Here is a 24,034-nt window from a genome sequence, read left to right as displayed (position 1 = left end):
TTACACAGATTATTACGGAATGCTATTTTCTTTTAACACAGTTTACATGTCTCCACAGCTGTTTGGAAATATAGACTCTCTCTTTATCGTGTTGTTGAAGCTGACACCCAGTGGGATCCTTCAAGAAGCTGCTTGATGAGATTCTGGGATCAATAAGCTACTAACAATGCGGGAATGGTTGCTGGCCGACTGTGGTGTGGCTGAAGAAAAAAAAAAAGAATAAAAATAATTATAACATATAAAAATCAATACAGTAATAGAAAACCAATAATTTACTGTATCGCATTAAACCTTCAAAAGACTGCTTAAAAAGAAAAAACAACTTGCCACTCATCAACTGGCAGGGTATGCTTTCTTGGATAGGGGGCAGGGATGTGCTGGGAGATAATGCTGAGCGTTCCATAGAATATTGAGGCGATATGCTTCCAGATACAAACTGACGTTCTGCCGGCTGCCTAGAAGAAAACACTGCAAAGAATATTTCTTTTTGGCTGTAATATTCTCTTGTTTGTTTGTGAAAGACATATGCAGACATAATGAAAGACCAAAGGACAGCGGTCATATGAATTATACCATAAGTGAGTCTGAAACACTTCTACACCCAGGATTCATGTTTACTTATCAAGCTGCATTTGTAAAAATATATGAATTACCTGGTAATTTAATCTTTGGTGCAGATGGTAGTCGTTTTGTGGCATTCTTGTTATGAATCTGATGCTGTATCTTTATAATAACTCAAACTGGACACTCTAAAGTCCATTAGAATATTCAGTACAAAAGACATTGCATTATTTATTTACATCATTTAGTTTTGTCATAATGAAAGGAGAAGAAACTAATTTCATAAGCCATTTCTTGTAACATTATCATCATCATGTACTGTACATATTTCAAATTGCAAGAACATGATGTTAAAAATTACAGTTACACTTAATTTAAACAATCATTTACCATACTGTTTCAGGATCCTGACTAGCTTGTAAACTTTCCAACCATCTCCAATGAGGTCACACCTGTTCACAGCCCTTTTTAACTGTGATGCGTTGTAATTTGGCCAATGACATGCCCAATCTGCCAGTCAACAGCTTGGTCAGGGAACTTCTGTGCTTTGGTCAGGGAATTCAACCACAGACCACAGATGCACCACTGCCATGTTGAATCTGAATGTTTTATAGTGAATTAAGTAAGAAATCAGATTACCAGTATAAAACAATTAAATATATCTTCTGTTTATCAAAAATTGTAAAATTCTGATAAAAAGTGGAACTCCATCAATGTCAATCTGAACAGAGAGGCTAGCATTGTCAGGCATGACATACATTTTAATTTTGCATGCAGTGCTTTTTCCAGTCCAAAGTGAACATATTCTCCTCCACCTAATTTAATAATGTTTATGTTTGATTGTATGCCGAGAAGTGTTCTAGCATCCTTTGGCAATAATGGAATATAATTCAGCAAAATGCCCAGTGCAGACGCACTGTTTGAGAAGAAGAGACGGGAGGAATAAAAATTAATTCAACGACATCTTGGATTTCAGTAATTTTTCAGCCCCGTGTCAGAGAGGGCTGTATAATGTGGCTATTGATAAATTATTGAGATGAGTTACTATAAAAACAGCGATATATATATACTGTGTATATATATATATATATATATATATATATATATATATATATATATATATATATATAATATATATATATATAATATTGTAGCATTTAGGTCCTAGTGTGATGGTGGAATCAAGCGAGGGAACAATAATCAATTTCAGGGTGGATCATGACCGGTATTTATTTTGAAATTAGAAGGCGACAGGAAAGTGGTCAGGTAAAGGGGGTTTGGAGAACACACAGACACAAGACTGGGGCCAGCTCCTCTCGGCTTCCTACAATCCCTCTCTATCCTCCGGACTCCTCTTCACCTCTCTCTCTCTCTGGTCTACTCAGTGGCCTCGCTACCTGGCTCACTATTCTCCTCCAGTCGCATCCTGTCACTATTCTTCCCTCACGCCTGTTATCCCCTTGTAAACTCATGGTTGTTTGTTTATTGTTGTCGTATTGTTTCCTTTAACTCTCATCCAACTGACGCCCCTGACGCCATCGAATGTACGGACAGCTGGAACCTTGCTCAACCAATCACATTGCTTATTTCCGTCCCATTACGAGCCCTGGATTTTATATATGGATATATGGGCAGCTGGCTCTTTGAGCTAAAAAAAAAAATATAATATATATATATATATATAGTAAGAGCGCAGGGAGGGGGTTAAAGCCTCCCTGCAGGAAAACATGTGCGGAATGCACATTCGTTTAATTTAATTGTGTTTTGGTTTATTGTTTAATTGTTTTGCTTTATCGTTGAATTTAGTTTGTTAATTGTTTTCTTATTAACTAACCCCTGCACCTGGTAACTATTGTTAAATCAGAACCAGGTGCAGGGTATTTAAAGATAGCAGTCAGATTATTCGGGGCTGCTGAGTGGAAGGAGGCAGGAGAGGTGCTCTGCTTCCGAGCAGTCAAGAGGCAAACGTAAGCAGTGTAAACCTGTGTGGTTTTTGTTTGTTGGTGTTTTGTTTGGTGGGGAAACGGCTTAGCTGTCCCACTTGTAGTCCGGGTGTTCCAGAAAGTTTAGTTAGTGCTCGTAAAGAGCTAGGTGTTTATTTTTGTGTTTGTTTTATTTTGTTTATTAAAAATATAGCACGTCAGCGCATAAAAAAAATCCATTCCTGTGTGTGTTGGGTTGTGTTTTAAAGGGGCAATGAACCCGAGTGGCAGCAGTTCTTTGACAATATATATATATATATATATATATATATATATATATATATATATATATATATGTGGTAAAGTAACTGAAGAGAAGTGTGTTAGTTTACTGCACTGTAAAGCATTACTCCTCTTTACAGGGCTTGTATAAAAGAAGCGGGTAAGGGTTCCAGACTTTAAAAAACAATTCATCTTGCACACAGATGCATCTGAGGTTGGAATGGGGGCTTAGCAAGAGAGAACAGAAATATGCTGTGGTTGAAAAAGTGTCTTGCTGTAAAATGGGCTATGGAAACCTTAAAATATCCCTTTTAAGGTATTCAGGTGAAGGTAATCAAATGAAGTGGCTTGTTAAGCAATTACAGGTGGGGTATAAAAGGTCTGTGATTATGCAGCTCTTGCGGAACAGGAGAGTACAGACTACAGAGTGAGAAGAAAGAAGTATAAAAGGGAGGAAAAAACCTTACAGGGAAACGGTGTAGCCGTCCTGAGTTAAGTTAGGTCAAAAGAAAGACGTAGGATTTTTGTAAATATTCGGAATAAAACAATTGAAACATATTGGAAGACTCTACAGAGTGTTTTTTAGAGAAAACTGCATCAACAGACGCAGCAAAATATCACAGCTTGGTTGCAGCAGTGGGATTTTGAAGCCTCCAAGGGGAAAGGGGATACCCCGAAACCATGGAAGACATATTAAAAGCCTTGGTGCAGGCAACCACAGTGCAGCAAGAAACAAACAGCCATCGACAAGAAGAAACCACGTACAGCTATTGCCATTCCAAGTGTGAAATAGAGGTGTGAATGGAAAAACCTAAATATAAATAGTATGTGAATAATATGAGCCTTTCGGTGTGATCTTAACTGCCAGGGTTTGTAATGCTACTAGTCGCTTAAAAGAAGAGTGAAAAACAGGGGAGTTGCCTGACAGGTTAATTTACAGGTGGGATTACAATTACAACAATGTACTAATTCATGCACATCATTGTAGTTTTATAGCAATTAATTCTATATTTATATTCTTTGTTAAAAGTATATATTCATCGTATGGACAATGTGATAGGCAATGTTAGGTGTATGGACAAGTGGTGTCTTTTGTAAATGTGTATATTACAAAGAGACATTAAACTTTTAAATGTTGTTTTTTCAGAGAGCTACACAAAGGCATTGCAGCTTGTCCAGAGAGCAGAGGTAACATCGAAAACGGACAGTAATGATGAACAGAGACAAATACCTGTTAAGAAGCCATATCGGTACCACAGCTTATCAGTAAGTGGGGATGATGAGCATATAATCAGGATACATACATACATACATACATACATACATACATACATACATATGTGTTTTCTTGTCCAGCTGTTAATAATATAGCACTACATCACCATGTTACTTATAAAAATAAAAGATTTTTGGTACAATTAAACAAAATATTGCGCATGGTGCATATTTAACTCCTTATCATTGGTTATGTTCTGTATTTCCACATGTAATGTAGAGGAGGAGCCAAATGAAAAAAAGAGCTGCAGCTATGGTACTCCAGTGGCTGCCCTGCAGAACTCAGCACCCACCCAACTTTCTTTGAAATTTGCTCCCAAACAAGTGTTATGTGATTCATAACACTTACATTTTTATTTATACAATGGCAGATAAAACACATCATCTTTTAAAAAAGTTCATGCATATGTCCATTTAGTCACGTGAGAACACCCTCTCCCTTGCCTTCACTGAATGCATATGAACAGAGGGGAGAGAAAACTGTGACCTCTTCGCCCGAGTCTATGATAGAAATAGCAAGACATCATCTTAATACAGACTTTTTTTTATCTAAAATGCAAACCATTGAACATTTTTTGCCAAATGATGCAGTGATTTTTTGGTTCTGTTATTTTTATCTTGAAATTGTTTCCCTTACAATCTTTTTCCACAGCCTCAGCGTCCAAAGAAAGAACCCACATAATTAGAACCCCTTCACTACTTAGACAGACAGTAACAGGGAGTCCATAACCAGGCAGCTCCTCAATAGAAGGTGAAAACACAGTCAGAACTTTTCCTGTATGTGAAATCACTGAATAGATATACTGCTGTAGGGTTATTAAAAAATGTAAGCCATTTTAAGTTTGGCTGAATTATGCAATGTGATTGTGGCTTTATAGACTTGAAATGTATTTTGTTTCTGTCTTTATCCAGAGCTCAAACTTCCAAAGTACGAGCTCATACCCGAGGAATGTCAACACTATAAAGAAGAATTAATACAGCTCCGGTGTAACCGATTTCCAGAGCCGAGTCCTACTCAAACTGGACACCATTATAGAAAACCAGGTGGAGCAGTTGCGCCTTCTGCAAACATTTACGAACAGAAGTGCTGTAAATGAGGACTTAGATAATGCCCTCCCCACTCCAATCAACATGACCAATGAACTTGAAGAGCTTTGCCGAAGAATCAGCACAGATGTTAAGCTCATAACGGTAAATGTTATTTTATTACTTTAGTAATTTCAAAGAAAATATTTGCTGTATTATGATATGGTTTTAATAGTATAGACATCAAAGTCAGTCCATTTTAGGTGTACTTTAGTTATTGTCATAATAAAGTGAATGTTGTATTAGATTAAGTAATGTCATTTTACTAACTGCTTTTTTTCAAATGGCTTTAATGTACTTCTGAGCTCTGGGTGGATGTAATGTTGAGGACAGTGTCCGTCGATTGATGAGAAAGCTTGGCATCAATGCCTTGTGGTCAAAGTACAGCCTCAAAGGGAGAGGGGGGAAGACGGTCCTGTTACAGCTTCCAGTTTTTACGCTATTGACTCTTAAGTATGCTATGTACCTTTCTTGTTTCCAGATAAAAATTGAATGAAAAAATGCAAGGAACAGCTAAGACATTTGAGCATTTCGTAACTGAACTCAAATTGCTAGTAAAGGACTGCAACTATCAAAGTAGTGATGAGATGGTCAGAGACTGCATTGTGATGGCCATTAACTCAGAGGGTACGTGAAAATGTTTTAAACCAATGACCAGAGCTTACCTTAGAAAAAGCGATATACATTGCAAGGTCTCACAAATAGTGCAAGCGCAACTGAAGTCCATGGGTAATGGCAACACATACAGTAAACAATCTAACGATAAGGAAGTGCATGCAGTGGGGAAGAAATACTCTATTGAACGCAAAGCCATTGCAAAGCCCCACTGAGAGTAAACAGCAACAGCAGCTCCACGCACTTCAAAACACATAAAATTTGCGGCTATTGTGCAGGAAAGCACATACACATTGAAGAATGCCCTGCAAAAGGTTGGTGTTATGCTAAACACCAAAGTATGCAGGTCTGACTCGAACAAAGCAGTTCAACGTAAAGAAGCAGACGAAAATTATGCCGAGTTTTTTATTGATACTGTTAAACATGAAGCACACAATTCCAGTTTGGAGCAGGCATTTGCTAACATTCTAATAGGGCCAAATGCATTTAATATGCAATTCAAGCTTGACACTGGAGCCCAAGTAAAATGTTATACCAGAGTGCAAATACTGCAGCCCCTGTCCAGAAGGCCAGTTAGAATGCACCAAGCAGCATCTCACCAGTTACAGAGGAGAACAACTAACAGTTAAAGGCACATGTCAGCTACAGTTCAAGCACACAAATACAACACTAATGCTGGAGTTCTACATCGTGGACACCCAGACACCACCAGTATTAGGGCTAAAATCATGCCTTGATCTCAAGCTCATTAAGTTAGTACTGTCTGTGGCTGCAACAAAAAATGGAAAAAATGCAATAATGGCCGAATATGCTGGTGTTTTTGAAGGAATCAGACTATTCCCAGGTGAATACACATTCCATCTTGACCCGACAGTCACTCCTGTTGTGTGCCCTCCAAGAAGAGTTTCTGCAGTCACCTCAAGCAGGAGCTCGAAAACATTGAAAAGTCAGGGATCATTGCCAAAGTTACTGAGCCCATTGATTGGGTTAATGTTTTAGCTGTAGTTGAGAAACCCCGCACAGGAAAGCTTTGCATTTGTCTTGACCCCTGTGACCTCAACAAGGCTATCACCTGTTGCCAACTCCTAGATGATGTCACGCCAAAGCTTGCTGGTGCATGTTATTTCAGCATGTTGGATGCGAGATCTGGATATTGGGCCATCAAGCTATCAGACCAGTCATCACAACTGACCACCTTCAACACTGTCTGGCCGATACCAATTTCTCCGTCTGCCCTTTGGCATCATCTCAGGATGTGTTCCAGCGCAAGATATAAAGGTCTCAAAAGTAACAGCCATTGCTGATGACATCTTAGTGTTTGGACACTTAAAAGCAGAACATCATGATGCAAACCTCTGCGCAGTGCTTGAAAGGTCAAGAGAGAAGGGTATACGTCTCAACCCAGAAAAAAGTCAAATATACGTTACAGAAGTAAGCTATTTTAGTCATCGCCTCACAGTGGATGGGAGCAAAATAGATCCAGCAAAGGTCACCGCCATTAAGAATATGGACCCGCCGCGCAATTGTGCAGAACTTGAAACTGTTCTCGTCATGATTAATTACCTAGCCAGATTTGCGGCTCACCTTTCAGAAAGTCAATGCAGCACTCTGTCAATTTTTCAAACAAACCAGTGAATTCCTTTGGGATAAACAGCACAGTATTGCTTTTCAGAACATGAAAGACCTAATCACACAGGAATCAGGTCCAGTGCTTGCTTACTTCAACCCCGATAAAGATGGACATGTCTAAGAGTGGACTCGGGGTACTGCTACAGGAGGGTAAGCCAGTAGCTTTTGCTTCAAAATCCTTCACAGTCACTGAAGAAAACTACGCACAAATAGAGAAAGAGCTCTATGCAATCCTGTTTGGATGCAAACTTTTTCACCAATACATTTATGGTCGTCACTGTGACGCCACTGTGAAATCAGACCACAAGCCTTTGGAATCCATAAGGAAGAAGCCACTCGCAACAGCGGCCTAAGCTACAAAGCATGATCCTTCAGTTGCAGAAATATGACATTACCATCATACATCGACCCAGGAAGGACATACCAGTAGCAGACACATTGTCAAGAAAGTCTACTATCTACAGCAAATCATTTCTGACAACAGTCCCCAATATGCCTCAAAAGAATTTGCCACCTTTGCAAAAAAGTGGGTCTTGCAGCACATTACAGCAAGCGTGTTACCCGCAAAGCAATGGTCTTGCAGAGCAGACAGTCCAAACAGCAAATCACCTGCTGGACAGAGCGAAAGCAGACAGCAATGACCCTTATCATAGTTTGCAGGAATATCGCACTACCCCACTTGACAATTTCAAGTCACCCGCACAGCTGTTGATGAGCCGTCGACTTTGCTCCATACTACCTGCCACTGATGAACAGCTCAGACCTGAAGTAGTCAATTACAAGCAAAGACAACAACAGAAAAAACAATACTATGACAAGACAGTCAAACCACTTTCGACACTTGGTTCTCGTGCTTCAGTCTGTATCCAACAGGACCATGGCCTCTGGAAACCAGCAATTGTCATCAAACCAGCACACACAAACAGGTCATACTATGTCCGCACTATAGATGAACACATTTATCTGCATAATCGCCGCCACCTACTCAGCACAAATGAAGAACACAAACAGCAGTGTGACAAGTCTGATTGTGCAAGCAATGTACCAAAACATATAGCAAAGGAACTAGATGACACAACACCTGGACCATTCCCAGCAGTCCTTGATCTGTGACATGTTAAAGGGGTATAGGCGGATCACTGCCCCTATTCGAACACTTGTAAATATCGACTAAGGACATTAGCAAAGAAAAGTTAATTGCTGAAAATATATATGAGTTTATTTCTCAAGTGTTACATTGCTAAGTTTTTGATATGTAAGGCATCACTGAAAAATAAAATGTATGCAGACAAATTTGAGTTTAAGCACTGAAGAATGTTGTTTTTTAAGAAGGGTAACATTTAGTAATTTTAAATCCACTTTGTATCTCCCTCTACTGCATAGGTTATAATATATTGACCAGGCAGTGTATATATTTAATTAGTATGAAACTCCAGAAAGCAGTTACTTGCAGGTGTGAAGCAAAGATAGGTATTGCACTTTGAGCACATAACTTTAGGAGTACCTCTGTGTGGTCAGATTTAGTGGTTTGTTGGGAATTTGTTGTGTTGCATACACATTTGACTGTTATCTGAAGCATATCTGGAGAGAAGAAATACTGAAAATATTACAATGGCGATAGTACGTCAGCCACCCCAGGCAATGCATCTAGCCATGTAATATACATAGGACAATGGTTAGCACAGGCTGCTCTCCAGGTTGGTCCCTAATGTCTGATGGACAGCTTGTTCTACTTCTCCCCTTTCCATCAGGTGATTCGAGATCGTCATTGTCTGCAAGAAAAAAATGAGAGTTTCTGATATTTTGTTTACAATGTAAATAGTAAAAACCTGTTTGCGGGATCCATTCCTTATCACTACCGCTAAACTCTATCTCGCTGTCCAAGCTATCAGAAGGGATGCATCTAACTGAGCAATCTGTTTCTTTCCTCCCATAAAACGTCCCTGGATCCATTGCAATATTGTTGCCTGTGAATGTACTTGCATTTTTTTTTTCAATCTATTACTTGGAGAAACATAAACTTTTACAACATTTTGGAGAGACTTCATAGTATGGCTTTGAGGCAACAAATTAAAATGAAAATAGCGACAACCATTTTAAATTCTCAAAAACACATACATGTTTCCTTGGTGTTTTATAAGAATATCACAAACATTAATAGAAAAAGAGAAATGTTTCTCACCTTATTTACATGCCCTGTGCTTCTCCATTTCAGCTTCCTAAATGGATGTCCCACTTCCTCTTGTTGCATCCTTCTGAGCAGGACTTTTCATTGGATAGTAAATTAGGTTGTCTATAGGCAACATGCATTTTGATCTAAATTTTGCTGTCCAGACCAGAGATTTTGAAGAATATATATTATTTTGCCTCATGGCAACAGTATGCTGTTCAGGGATATCTTAGTCTGCAATATCACTATGCATAGTTCATGCTATAAAATTGACAGGTCACTAAGACCAAGGAGAATGGGTGTTTCTGGTTCAAGTGGGTGGAACCAGCCTATCTTGGAAGCTGAATAAAGAGCACGTTTAATTGAATACTGTCATATTGCGTATTATATTTTACTAGCATGCAGAGACACTACTTAGAGTGACCAGAAAATATTACAACTTTGACCAGTTTATACACTAGAAATGGGTTTTAATTTGCTGTTTTTTTTCTTCGACATTTCAATGGAAACATGGACTATGACACATTACAAATTAGGAACAGGACTTAAAACTGCATACTTTTGTCCCTGTCAAGATTTCTGGTACATTTTTAAAAACAAATACATAAGAAATGTAATTATACGCAACTATTCACTGTAACTTGTTACAGTACCTTACACTTCCATCACATCTGATTTTAATTATAACAGTAGTGGTCATTATATTTATATACACATGCCCTAAATGAAGGATATCACATGGAGATAAGTAAACCAATAGAAACAGTATTATTTATATTGACTAAACATACAGCTACTGAAAAGCATTTGTAAACAGACCCAATTTATATACTGGATCGGTTAGTATTTTATGGGCAATATATATAGCAAGAATGAGGAGAGGAGATCAAGCAAAATGACAAAGCAGAAATGGCTGGCTGAACACATTCTTCTGATTCCAGCACTGCATAGACATTATCCCGAAGAGGAGCTGCTGGGGACAGGTCAGCTCATTTTCAGTCCTGTTGTACATGCAAGAGCAGCTGGTTGTTAGTTCACCGAGAGCATTTGCTTGGGTGGTGCTTTGTTTTGTTAATTGTTTTACTTTTGTTGTGTGTAATAAGAAGTGTGCTAGCAAGCACTTAAACTGCAATCTCCTGACTCCTGCCTATGCTATACCCACCACTAGACAGCCTTGGCCGCAATGCTACCCATCCCATACACTTTTTCAGTGTAGTCCAACATATACATACAGCAGGACAAGTTTATTTTCCATCTCTAGAGAACAAAGCAACAGACTTGATTTAGATGTATTGTCAATAGGCGTGATTTACAGTTCTTGAGAAATATGGCCAGTGTTCTAGGTCTTCATAGCTTCCTTGTGCCATTGACATATTTGGTTGTTTTGGGCTGGTATGTAGTTTACTTTATTAACATGTGCATTTCACTTTTTGACAGGCAAGATGTAGTGCATTTCATGACACATGACAAATTGCATTATATTGGAGCCCTCTGCTGATAAAACAAAGTACTGCTACCAGCTATTTTTAGTTTAGGTCTTTTCTGATAGTATTGAAGCACCTTCAAATTCTAAGAGGGAATGTCTATTAAGCACATTCGTTTTTTCAGCTGACTACAGTTGTGCATTATAGTGTGTCTACTGCTGGTTAAAGCTGTATTAAACTGAAAAAAAAGTGCGTTGACTTCACAACAATAAACTATAGCTCCCTCACATCGGATGTCCGCACTCATCAAAGAAGCAAGTTCAAATAATTATTCGTTCATATTTTATTTTTGAGGTTAAAAACACAAAGTTTGTGTCGACCAAACAATGACAGTCCGTAGTACAGTGTTAGTAAACCAACACTGTAAAAGATATTATCCTGAAGAACACAAACAAATATATTTTTTTTGTTTTACTTTTTCCTGTTTCTCAATGTTTCTTCTTATTTAGGATCAATAAATCAAACTCCTTGATTAAGCTCTCCTTTAACCTCAGATATTAACTTTATTTCATTTGAAAAGCATTTTATAAAAGTTAGATATAACAATCAGTAATTTGATTACTGGTGGCTGTAACTAGTACATCACACTGTTCCATCACATGTATACATGCAACAAAACATTACTACTGTATGCACAGTAGGTCTCAAAAGTCCACTTGGCCTGAATCAAAGACTACAGAAACTGACGGCTTGCTTGCAGTCTAGAGGGGTTGCTGAGAGGTTGGCTTGTCATCCAGTAATTAGCCTAGATCAAGGTACGGTATAGGGGTTCTCTTTTGATTAAAGCCCTGTGTGGCCCTGGCTCTGTGTGCAGCAGGTGGAGGTCCTGTTAGATGATCCAGTTACAGGGGAGTGTCAAAGACCCCATTCACACTTGCGATTTAAGGCGGCCCAGGGCCACCTTTTCTCATATGTGAACGCTCCAAAATAGAAAAGGCAGTCCACGGCTGGCCTTTGCATATATATGAATGCAAAGCAGACTTAGAGCAGCCTTTTGGTATCACATGACCAATTTGGTTACATAGCTCAGTAGACATTCCCATGCTCCCATGCTCCCAAAAGGTAAATAGAGCCATAAAAGTACAAATATATATTTATAGTGTCACATTATTTCCGTATATGCCTTTTATTTGACAAACAGTAATAAATAAAAATCATACTAATAATCTGTCATTTAGCAAGCCAAATCAGAGTAGTAAAAAAGCATTTAACCACCTTTGGCTTTTATGTTTGGGGTGTTACTTAATTATATATATATATATATATATATATATATATATATATATATATATATATAATTAATATACAATGACTTCCGTAAGGCCAGTCTTCGGGGAGAATTTGTCATGTGCTTAGTGATGTCATATGTGATGTCAAGTGTGACAGGAAACATACACATAAGGCTGCAGAGTTAAGGTTGCGTGGCTACCTTAACTTGCAATTTCCTAACCTTTTGGACATTTGCTAACAAACCTTTATGTTACTTTAACAAAGTTTTTGCCATTGAATTTCCATAGTTTTGCAAAAGGTATCTTGGAAAATCAAACAACCAGCAAGAAGTATGTAAAGATTTTTTTGAAAAGCCAGGTTTATTGAGGCAAAATCATATGTTGTTAATCCCTGCCCCTGAGACTAGAGGAGGGGGGAAAGCAAAGATTGTACCTGAGGATGGAGAGGTGGGGATAGCAAGGACTGTAACTGAGGCTGGAGAGGTGGGGACAGCAATGGCTGCCTTGGAGGCTGAAGAGGTGGGGACAGCAACGGCTGCCCTGGAGGCTACAGAGGTGGGGACAGCAAGGACTGTACCTGAGGCTGAGGACGTGGAAGAAGCAATGGCTGTACCGAGGCTGGAGTGGTGGGGACAGCAAGGACTGTACCTGAGGCTGAGGACGTGGAAGAAGCAATGGATGTACCTGATGCTGGAGAGGTGGGGACAGCAACAGCTCTGTACCTGAGGCTGGAGAGGTGGGGACAGCAACGGCTGCCTTGGAGGCTGGAGAGGTGGGGAAAGTAACATCTGTACCTGAGGCTGCAGATGTGGCAACAGCAACGGCTGTACCTGAGGATGAAGAGGTGGGGACAGCAATGGCTGCCTTGGAGGCTGAAGAGGTGGAAGCAGCAACGGCTGTACGTGAGGCTGGAGAGGTGGGGACAGCAACGGCTGTACCTGAGGTTGGAGAGGTCGGGACAGCAAAGGCTGCCAGAGAGGCTGCAGATATGGTGACAGCAAGGACTGTACCTGAGGTTGGAGAGGGGGGGACATCAATGGCTGTATCTGAGGCTGGAAAGGTGGGGAAAGCAAGGGCTGTACCTGAGGCTGAAGAGCTGGTGACATTATTTGAACAGTACTGCTGGGGAGCAGTTATTCTTCATGTTGTGTGGCTCTGTCCACTCTCTCTAGAAAGATCATGTAAGAATCCTGCAGTTTTTTAGGCAGAAGGATGCGTTGTGTGCAATTTAAGGTCTTGATGCCATATTGGATTTGCCGTTGCTTCTTCTCTCTTCTATCTGTCAGGCCCATCTTTCAAGTCTTGTCAGTGCTTACCTGAATTAGATAGGAGATATTTGGACCAACCACCAAAGGAAAAAAAAGGTTTCTGAAATGTAATAAATAGAATTTTGTATAGTGATTTGGATATCTGAAAATGTATATAATAATCTGTGATATACTAAGAGTATTTATTAAAAATGAAACAATAACTATAACAGGTCACATGCATTTCTAAATTGAATTGCCCAAAAGTTTGTTCGAAATGTAATAAATAGAATTCTGTATAGTTGGACTTTACTGTACTGTCTTGACGAGTTTTACACATAAACAATTGCAATACGAATATTACTACAGTTGTATTGTCACTATTAATAATATACTGTATTGTAATGTTATTTTGGGGTTTTTTTTGGTTAGTTTTTTTTATTTTTTTTTTACCGGCTTTAGACTACTCGCTGCGAGTAGTATTAATTTATTTATGTTCTCAATTCATGACGATTGATTATCGTCATCAGCCATGTCTTATACTTTCTAAAAAATATATTGTTATTGACCCACTTCATTAACAAAAGTTCAATAACTTTTTATTTTACTCGTGGATGTTCTACTGCTGTCTGATACATCCTTATTTCAGGGGTTTCTTAAATTATTATTATTATTATTATTATTATTTATTTCTTAGCAGACGCCCTTATCCAGGGCGACTTACAATCGTAAGCAAAAACATTTCAAGCATTACAATACAAGTAATACAATAAGAGCAAGAAATACAATAACTTTTGTTCAAGCAAAGTACAAGTTTGACAAACCACAATTCAATAATACAGCAGATCAGGATATGATTAAATAGTGATAGTTACATCAGGATGTGATTAAATACAAAGTACTACAGGTTAAAAACTTGGCAGATTACAATATTCTGAAGTACAGGATTAAATGCAGTAAAATAGGGGGCTGATAAGAGCAAAATAAAGCTCATTTACATGAAGGGTGATAGGTGCTCTTTGAAGAGGTGAGTCTTAAGGAGGCGCCGGAATGTGGTCAGGGACTGGGCAGTCCTGACATCTGGAAGTGAGGGGACAGAGGGAGTCGAGGGAGGAGGTGAGTGAGGAGAAGAGGGTGGAGGTAGCAGAGTCTACGGAGAGTTGTGAGAAGGAGTCGATAGGAGGGAGGTGAGAGAGAGCGGTGGAGGCAAGGACAGAGGGGGAGAGAGAGCGGAGGTTACGACGAGAGGTGACAGTGGGGGTAGGAGGAGCAGGGAGAGGGGGGAGAGACAGAGAAAAAGAGACACAAATGACTAATAATAGCTTTTACTCACCTGTCAGTAAATTACTTCGCATTGTGAAGAAGGTATCAAACATTCTGTAGCAGTTGAAGAACAACTTCGTGGACCAGCGTGCGCTGTTAATTTAAAAAACCTCAAACTTCCTTTGGCAGCAATATACAGTAACAAATAGCAGAAAGTGTTTAATGTATGTGCTTAAATATGGAATATATAACACGCATACATATAATAGTATGCATTTGTATTTTATTCTATTTGGCAAAACATTATCTTCTCACTTTTTTTTTTTTTTTTTAGAACCTACTATATACAAGATCAAGTATTGACAGACTTCTTTCTTTTTTCATATCCAGCAGGCAGTATGTATTTATTTTATGTGAATCAATGTGTTCCTCGACGAACAAGAGTTTTGTTCAAGCCGGGCCATGTAAAGCTGTCAGTCAGATCATTAGTTTAACAAAGCAAATTACAACTTTGATAGAAACAAATAATCACAAACCCAATAACAACGATCTTCAATAAACAAAAAAGCATTGGAGTTTAAAATAGGAGGTGTCATAACAAATACATTGTAGTCTTTATTATTTTTTATCCATTTGGTAGATGCCTTTATCGTACATTTTATTATTTAACTAGGGCTTAATTTGTGCCAGGGCTCTCCAGGGCTGAGCCACGGCACCTCTTTCCCCCTTTAGTTATGAAAGTTTTTTTTTTTTTTTTTCCGCTGGTGAGCAACAATACAACCCAGCTAGGGTAATACTGTAAAGTGCCACAGCATTCTTGACCGCAGATGCTGTGTGTGTGTGTGGAATGGAACACGGACAGTTTCGATGAACGCCCGACTGTATCATAAAGTGAGAGGGGAAGAGAAAAACGTATTTCCTAAATGAACAAATTATTATTAGTTTCCCCAGTACTGAAGGCACAAACACTAATTATTATCACTGATTACCAGTTTTATCCAGACAGAAACACAGATCTGACCCGTGTGTGCTGAACTATAGGCTATTCAATGTCTCCCTATTCAGTGAAATGGAACGGTCGAAAGCAAAGCTGCCAGGCACTGACATCAGACAGAAGTGACGTCAGACCGTTATCTTTTTTGGTTCAATTTTGGTAAAACCAGGACCCTCCCATATATATATATATATATATACTTGGTGGTTCAACACTACTCCCATTCCTACACCTTCGCGCAGGTGAGAGGTAGTCCTCCACCAGCGTAGGGCTGCCGAGCACTAGTGAGACAGTTTGGGCTGGCTGTTTTGGACTTTGGCCCTGAAAATGCCTCCTGTGACGCTGGTGTGTGGACTGGCAACATCCTGCATTCCCACTGCCTGCTGGTTGGGCCCTGTTGCTTGCTACTGATGTGCCCTGTAGGCAATTCCTGCACAGCCATCGCCTGCGTCCGGAACACAGACTGGCGTGGTTCCGCCGCAGGCGTTTAGGGGACCTGCAAGAAACCTGCAGCGTGTCCCATAAGCGCCGAAACTGAGCTGGACAATGGGGGGGCACTGGCTTCCGAGGCTACCTCAAAGCCAGGTTCTTCCTCAGCAGGGGTCTCGCCCACCTACATGTCAGAGGAGAAGGAGGCCCCCTCCCCAGAGGCCACTATGGAGAGCGTGTTCTCTTCCGCCAGTTGAGACGTCTCTTCCCATCCACCCTGAACTCCCCTGGGGGAGGGGGGGTATGGCAATTGAGGCTGCAACGAGGCCTGGACAGGGGCCTGTGCCGCTGGCGCTTGTTTAGCCAAGAGCTCTAGGACCTGGGCCATCTGGGCTTTGCGGTCCATAATGTCCCTTGCCTGCTTGGAACGCTTCACCCTTCTCGCTTGCGGCGATGGGGAGCAACTGCGGGTGGCCTGCGCATCGAGGATGCCTAGCAGGGGGTCCTGGGACACGAGGCTCCAAGAGCCACCGACGGTCCTGCCATAGAGGAATGCGGAGCTTGCCCTTGTGGCCTTCTCCAAACAAGCCTTTTTCACCCGGGGCTGGAAAGCCTCACATATGCTACAGGCCATGTCCCTCTCGAGGGCCAAGGTGCTACACAGACCCATTTATATCCCATGCATCAATACCTATACACCAACATTAACACACCATACGCAACACATAACACATAACACACACATGAGCAGGGCACACTGCCACAGTAATATATGTAGTGTAAGGGTTGTGTGTGTGCAGGGGTTGCATGGTGCGTGCTGTGTTTGTGTGTGTTTGTGTGTAGGGGAATAGGTTGCAGGAGTGGTGCAAAAGACGTGGAGAGCGGGGGGCGTGGGGGGTCTGGCGTAAGGGGCGGGGACCGAGGGAATATAAAGGGGTGCGTGGAAATGACCGGGAGAGTGGAGAGAGGGTGAGCGGACTGATTGGTAGCAAGGAAGACTGATTGATAAACAGCTTGATCCTTCCAATTCAATTCAGCCTCCGTCTGAGTTCTATCCCAAGAACCCGAAACATTACAGTGTATTTATTTTAGCGAGGTTTGCTTTTATTATTTACAATAAAATAAAATAAAACAATAAAACAAAAACAACAAACAAAATAGTGCTCTCTTGGAGCACTATTTAACACAGTTTCTTTTAAACCTAAACCTAAAGCCAGGGAAGGCTAACACCTTTTACCCTGTAAAAATCAAACAATATATCTTATATAATATAACAAAGTATCGGCTACAACTCAAAAGTTTTATTCAAGCACGTCATATCAAACATCTGCACAGTTGAAACATTGTATTTAAATAAACAATTAAACATACAGGGTTTACTACTTAAAAAATGAAAAACTATAATAAAATAAATATTTCAAATTAAACTAATGTGTAAATAAGTGTAAACAGGTATATGTACATACAAAACTGTGTGTGTGTCTTAGTGTGTGTGTGTCTTAGTGTGTGTGTGTATCTCAGTGTGTGTGTGTGTCTCAGTGTGTGAGTGTGTGTCTCAGTCACTTCAAGTCATACAAAGAGCATTTCAAGTGGTTTGAACTTGCAACATGACATTCTTGAAGAGCACACGACCTCGCCACTGTGCATTTCAAGTGGAGCGATAAAAAAAGGTGCCAAGTTAGAAGCAAGGTATTGGTATAGTGGTGGTGTCAACTTATAACTTTCAGCTTGGAATTTAGCTTGTAATATCTGACTTTGATGTAATTCATTATCTCAATACGTTTAAGTAAGTCAGGCTGTTGCTGCTGCGGTAGGGTTCGTCCACATGCATCGTCCTGTTCTCCAGGGCCCATCAGGCACCAAGTGGAAAAGGTTTGTTTTAAGGTTATGCTTGCATGTGTTGAATTTTTCTTGTTCTTCCTTTATATATAATTTACCAAGGAGAGAATGTATTTTACAGTTAGCACAGGAACTTCGCAAGAAGCATTTGGAACAGAGAGAAACTGCCAAGCGTGTACCCACAGCTGAAGCTGGCAACCCCGCTGAGAGCCGCAAGAGACACCAATGCCAGGTTGGCAAGTGCAATAAAAATAAAACTTCGAACAGCTGTGCCCTGTGCAGAAAGGCGGCGTGGAGAAGCGCATTATCTTACTCAAGGTAAAGGAGTACCATTTTGTTCGAAAAACAAGAAAAAAAGAAAAATAAATTAGACTTTTTTATAACTTGTGCCGTGCGCTTCTGTAAAACGTTTTCTTCTAAGTTTATCTACGTTGTTCAGTTGCTTTTGTGCATCTGATAATAAACCGATTACTGTTGAAAAGTAAAAAATGTACTGCTATCGTTTCAGTTTTATAAATATGTATGTTGTAAACCGATGTCTGTTCAAACGTTTATTTACTTACATTTTCTTGTTTTGATTTGTAATATAAATGTTCATATGAGTGTGTGTGTGTGTGTGTGTGTATACATATCTATAACAAAAACAATGTCAATGTAAAAAAACAAGTTAGAAAAATGCATCAGCCGTTTAAAGGGGTGATATCAAACTCAAAAGCCCAAGTTAGGAAAAGCAATTAGGCCAATCTTGTCAAGCATCAAGCAAATAGGCACAATTGGAAAGGTGCTGGGGCCCAAGATTCACACAATTCTTGCTTCTAACTTGGCGCCTTTTTTTGATCGCTTCGCTCCACTTTATCGCTCCACTTGAAATGCACAGTGGCGCAGCGGGCTAAGGTTGTGTGCTCTTCAAGAACGTCATGTTGCAAGTTCAAACCACTTGAAATGCTCTTTGTATGACTTGAAGTGACTGAGACACACACTCACACACTGAGACACACTCACACAGACTGAGACTGTGTGTGTTGCAGTGTGTGTGTTTCTCAGTGTATGTGTCTTGGTGTGTGTGTATCAGTGTGTGTGTGTCTCAGAGTGTTTGTGTCTTAGTGTATGTGTGTCTCAGTGTGTGTGTATGTGTCATTGTGTGTGTCTCAGTGTATGTGTGTCTCAGTGTGTGTGTGTGTGTGTGTGTGTGTGTGTGTATCTCAGTGTGTGTGTGTGACTCAGTGTGTGAGTGTGTGTCTCACTCACTTCAAGTCATACAAAGAGCATTTCAAGTGGAGCGATAAAGTGGAGGGATAAAGTGGAGCGAAGCGATCAAAAAAAGGCACCAATTTAGAAGCAAGAATTGTGTGAATCTTGGGCCCCAGCACCTTTCCAATTGTGCCTATTTGCTTGATGCTTGACAAGATTGGCCTAATTGCTTCTCCTAACTTGGGCTTTTGTGTTTGATATCACCCCTTTAAATGGCTGATGCATTTTTATAACGTTTTTTTACATTGACAATGTTTTTGTTATAATAGATATCACTTCTTTTTTTACTTCATCAAATAATGAATAAAGCGAGGGAAAGATATTCGAGAATGTGTATGGTAAATAGACAGACAAACATTACAAGATAATAATAAGTAGAGTAATTATTATTATTATTATTATTATTTATTTCTTAGCAGACGCCCTTATCCAGGGCGACTTACAATCGCAAGCAAATACAAATACATTCAAGTGTTACAATATAAGTCATACAATAAGAACAAGAAATACAATAATTCTCAAGTGTGACAAATCACAATTCAATAATACAGCAGATAATAGTGAAAGTTACATCAGGATATGATTAAATAGTGATAGTTACATCAGGATATGATTAAGTACAAAATACTACAGATTAAACACTTGGTAATATAGGAGAAATGAGAAAATATTTGAAAGTAAAATAATGGTAGAAGGGACATTTGGACAGTATTGAAAGTGTAAACATTATATTCTATAGTTGCTTGAGAGGTGAAAACAATATGTCTATTTGGTAGGTACTGATATATTGATATTTACGTAGGTACAAAATTACAATGTTATAAATGGTTCAAAAGGTACATATGCATGTCCGTGCTAAAGGGTAGTATATTAACACATTTTAATGCTGGAAAAAAACATTATCCCGTCCCGTCTGGTTTGGTTTCCCAATGCATAAGTTGGACTGCAATCAGTCTCCCTGCTGATTGAATAAGTTCACGTTTCATGATTGGAGAAATTTTGCTTTGCCTACATTTGCTACCAGGAATCATTGCCCATTTGTCATTTCTATAAATGAGTTCTTCCGAAACACATGGAATCTGTACCAGCAGGTACATGTAGAGGATAAATATACAACACCTCTCGGTTTGATGAGCAGTAGTTACATGTAGTACATAGAATGCCATGACTTATTGTGACTGAAACCATGCAAGATACTTAAGGACAAATTTCAGACAATTTGGTGAGAAACTCTGCAACATGTTGCTGCTCACCTCTATTGAAAGGTTCTCCTAAGAAGTGACAAATATCCACAGTAGTTAGAGACTCAGTTTATAGCAAGTGATCCTATTTGTGAACAAAGCTCCTGATAGCCTCTTGTTGACTGTGTTTTAATGAATCCTTCAGAGGCTGCAAGTGAAGAAGGCACTGCAATGTTGCATTTGCATAGCATGAGGTGAAATTGGGGTTGCTCAAGCCTCTGAATGGATGTGTAAGTGCAATGTTCTCTTAGAAGACTGAGGCTTTTGCTGTTCCTGAACATTAATGATGGCTCGGTGAATGAAATGCGCATGATCTTTTACCTTGTGTCCTTTGTGCGTGTTAGTCTCCTTCAAGCTTTTCAACTTTGGACAATAAAATTATCATTTTTATTATTATTTATTTCTTAGCAGACGCCCTTATCCAGGGCAACTTATAATTGTTACAAGATATCACATTATTTTTACATACAATTACCCATTTATACAGTTGGGTTTTTACTGGAGTAATCTAGGTAAAGTACCTTGCTCAAGGGTACAGCAGCAGTGTCTCCACCTGGGATTGAACCCACAACCCTCCAGTCAAGAGTCCAGAGCCCTAACCACTACTCCACACTGCTTTTCATGCTTGGGCTGGGATAAATACAGGTGTAGCTTGCAGAGGGGGTGCCCCTCGCTGGGTACCTGCAGAGAAATCAGCAATCCAACATGATTTAACCCATTAAATGCAAAACTACTTATTCAACGTAGATACATAAATTGCAAATCAGAAGCTGAGCAATTGGCATATGTGGCATATTTACCCGCTGTTCTTCCCTAGTAAACCACGTTGGCCCGGGCTACATACAAGTGGGGCTTGCAGAGGGGTTGCCCCTTGTCAGGTACCAGCAGAGAACTCAGCGGCCCAACGTGATTTAACCTGTTAAATGCAAGGCTACTTATTCAAAGTAGATACATAAAGAGCAAATAAGAAGCTGAGCGATTGGCATATGTAGCATGTTTGCCCGCTGTTCTGCCCCAGTAAACCATGTTGCGCCGGGCTAAATACAGGTGTAGCTTACAGAGGGGGTGCCCCTCGCTGGGTACCTACAGAGAAATCAGCAATTCAATATGATTTAACCCGTTAAATGCAAAGCTACTTATTTCCACGTAGATACATAAATAGCGAATCAGAAGCTGAGCAATTGTGGCAGAAGCTGAGCTGGGCATATGTGGCATATTTACCCGCTGTTCTTCCCGAGTAAACCACGTTGGCCCGGGGTAACTACAAGTGGGGCTTGCAGAAGGGTTGCCCCTTGTCAGTGACCGGCAGAGAAATCAGCGGCCCAACGTGATTTAACCCATTAAATGCAAGGCTACTTATTCAGCGTAGACAAATACATTTATGCACTTAAAAGCTTGCGAATAAGAAGCTGGCGAATAAGCCAACTTCAGCCTAGTGTTTTACAGTGTAAATGTATGAAAATAAGACAGACGTAGCCATAATACAGTCAAATTTAATGTCACTTCTGTTAATGTCACACTCTGCTTATTCTCATCAAATTGAAATGTCCCGGCCTGAATATAATGTATGCTGTGACTTTGATGTTTTCTTTTTAAAATGTATTAATGTTCAATGCATTGCTGAGTTTGTTGCGCTCACTTATCAGGTGGTGTCTGGAATGATCCAAATGCAATTAAAACAGCGGGCGGAGGAGTGAAATAAATATATTTATAACTTCTCTTATGCAATTATTTCAATAGCGATTAATACTCTTTGCGGTCCATTTCAATAAATTAAAAGTAAATCAGCTCATTTTTGCTGTTTAATCTACTATTTGTTAATAATACAAGTAAAACTTCAAAGAAAAGTTTGAAGTATCTGGTATTGCCAGGCAGTCTCCCATCCAAGTACCAACCAAACACGCATATTATTATTATTATTATTATTATTATTATTATTATTATTATTATTTTAGCAGACACACTTATCCAGGTCAACTTACAATTGTGACCCACAATTACCCATTTATAAAGTCAGGTTTTTTACTGAACCAATCTAGATAAAGCAGCCGTGTGTCCCCCACATGTGATTGAACCCAGTCAAGAACAAAGTGCTCTAACCGCTACTCCACAGATGCTGCAAGCGACGGATCACTAGTGTCTCGTTGTGTAAGACCACAGAAAATTCACGATTTCACGTATTTGACTGCCTACCATGAAAAATGTAAATATTGGTGATTTCTGGCTGAGGTATGAAATCAGATTCCGAAACACAGCAAAAATTGCACACTGTTTTTTGTCAATTCCACCAAACTCTGTGGATGCAGCACGAGCAGTTTCTGCATATGGACAGGTTTTTACACAACAAAGACAAAGCACAAGTTTTGAAACTGCAACAAGATGCACGATTATTATTATTGTTGTTGTTATTTATTTTAGTGCAGCAGCGTCTCCCACCTGGGATTGAACCCACGACCCTCCAGTTAAGAGTCCAGAGCCCTAACCACTACTCCACACTGCTGCCCATGCTGGCCTTTAACAAATAACTAGTTTTCTGCTCACTGGCCAGATAATTTGTGTGTGTGCGCGTGTGTGTGCCTGTCTGTCTGTGTGTGCGCACGTGCGTGAGTGTGTGTGTGTGCGTGCGCCCATGTGTGTCTGTCTGTCTGTCTGTCTGTCTGTGTGCGCGCGCGTGTGTGTGAGCATGTTTGCGTGCGCGTCATATATAATTTAGTGTGTGTAAAGAAAAACAGTTACATCCTGTTTTTCACATTTTGTTTTTCAAAGTCAGCATAACGCTATACAACACAGTCCGTTTAATTACTGTATACAAATTTTAAATGTTTACGAAACTCGACAATGTTGCCGAATTTGTCATTCAAACTTGTTTAGTTTTAATCAGTTTTGTCTGCTTGTTATTTTTTTCAGCCAACACATTTAAATGACCCTTGTTTGTTACAATTTAAAAGATTGTTTTAAACGTTACAATGTAAATGTTGACTCAGTAGCTACCATTAAATGTTTCAACCTCGGCGCTCTTAATTTTAGGCAACTTGCATTTATTTATTTTTTTTACATGAAACTTGTACTTTTTATATAGGTATTTCACGGGGCGTGAGCTGGGGTGAAGGATAAGGCAGAAGAGGCAGAAAGGAGCAGTTAGTAGGATAGAAAGTGGTCACTGACTGAGGGTGACGATGCCGACACATCCCAGGGGCAGAGGACCCAGCAACCAAAACAGGATAGAAAAGATGGTCGCTGACTGAGGGCGATGATGCTGACACATCTCCGGGGCAGAGGACCCAGCAACCAAAACAGGATAGAAAAGATGGTCGCTGACTGAGGGCGATGATGCTGACACATCTCCGGGGCAGAGGACCCAGCAACCGAAAACACATATAAGGGTTATGACTCGGGGAGCCGCCCCTCGACAGGAGACGAGAGAGAGAGGTACCCAGCATCTGAGACTTCTGTAAGGGTCGCTCGTTAAACCCCCGATTGGCCGAGACGTCACGCTGCCTGGGACCTGAAAATAAGG

The 24,034-nt window shown here is 40.0% G+C and overlaps 1 long non-coding RNA gene across 2 annotated transcripts; it reads left to right on the top strand.

The window, feature by feature from the left end:
* The first annotated feature begins 265 nt into the window (after positions 1 to 265).
* Positions 266 to 8,697, top strand: LOC131737301 (uncharacterized). Of its 2 annotated transcripts, none has more exons than XR_009328913.1 (4): positions 266 to 578; positions 3,913 to 4,031; positions 4,953 to 5,231; positions 5,608 to 8,697. It is a non-coding gene; the product is annotated as an uncharacterized LOC131737301 (long non-coding RNA). The 2 variants fall into 2 exon arrangements; XR_009328912.1 differs by lacking the exon at positions 266 to 578 and adding an exon at positions 2,437 to 2,528.
* The last annotated feature ends 15,337 nt before the right edge of the window (positions 8,698 to 24,034 follow it).

Source organism: Acipenser ruthenus, chromosome 1, assembly GCF_902713425.1.
Source record: "Acipenser ruthenus chromosome 1, fAciRut3.2 maternal haplotype, whole genome shotgun sequence".
NCBI classification, from domain to species: Eukaryota; Metazoa; Chordata; class Actinopteri; order Acipenseriformes; family Acipenseridae; genus Acipenser; species Acipenser ruthenus.
Note: the sequence above shows the minus strand (reverse complement) of the source record. Positions and strands in the feature narration are given on the sequence as shown.